Raw genomic sequence first — 1,250 nt, 5'->3', positions numbered from 1 at the left:
ATCATCTTAGTAATAAAACATCTTCGCGAAACAAATGCTGTAGGAGCAGACGGCATTGCTTTGCTCTTTATCAGAGATAGTCTACCTGCAATTGTACATTATCTGACGGTCATTATTAACACCTATCTTGTTACTGGTATCTTTCTGTCGCTTTGGAAACATGGTATAGTAACACCAATTTTCAAATCGGGGGATATAGACGATGTCAATAATTATCGCCCTATTACTATACTCCCTATCTTATCCAAAATTCTTGAAAAAATTGTAGCAAATCAACTGACGAGTTTCCTGGAGGCCAATGACTTATTATCTAAAACACAACATGGTTTTAGAAATAGGTTATCTACTGAAACAGCTTTACTGCAAATTACTGATGAAATTTATAATAACATAGACAAAAATCAGGTAAATTTGCTCACATTATGCGACCTTTCTAAGGCTTTTGATAGTGTCAACCATGAAATTCTCCTTAACAAATTAGTAAATCATAAAATTGATACCTTTTGGTTTAAAAGTTATTTAGATACAAGGACCCAATCGGTAAGAATCAATAATGATATGTCATAAAACAATAAGTACCTTTTGGTGTTCCGCAAGGCTCTATTTTAGGTCCGATCCTATTTACAATTTTCATAAATGATTTATCAACAATAGCCGTAATAAGAAACACTCAACATACTTTTACACAAGCAAAATTATATTTTGACACAAATGGCCTTAAACTAAACCCACATAAAACTCAATGTATATTCATAGGTAGTCGGCAGAACATATCTAGAATTCCCAATGACACAACCATAGAATTTGAAGGCTGCTCTATCAAACCAAGCACTTCAGTGAATAATCTAGGAGTACACTTAGACAGCTTCATGACATTTGAGCCACACGCTGACAAAATACACAGGAAGATTGTGGGTACCCTGATAAGAAATCAAATCACTACTGAAACTAGAATCATGGTTGTGCAAACTCTAGCTCTAAGCATAATTAACTATTGTTCAAACATTTGGGGATCGGCTAACAAGACCCAGATGCAAAAAGTGCAAAAAATACAAAACTTTGCTGCCAGAGTAGCACTAGGTAATATCAGTAAACTTGATCACATCACCCCACATATAGAAAAAATGAAATGGTTAAAAGTCAATTCTAAATGCAGCTATGACACATGTGTATTCATTTACAAAATAATTCATGGGAATTAACCAAAATGGTTAATGCCTTTACACACTGTAGGGAACAAATCAGGTGTC

This window comes from Penaeus monodon, unplaced genomic scaffold, assembly GCF_015228065.2.
Source record: "Penaeus monodon isolate SGIC_2016 unplaced genomic scaffold, NSTDA_Pmon_1 PmonScaffold_188, whole genome shotgun sequence".
NCBI classification, from domain to species: Eukaryota; Metazoa; Arthropoda; class Malacostraca; order Decapoda; family Penaeidae; genus Penaeus; species Penaeus monodon.
Note: the sequence above shows the minus strand (reverse complement) of the source record.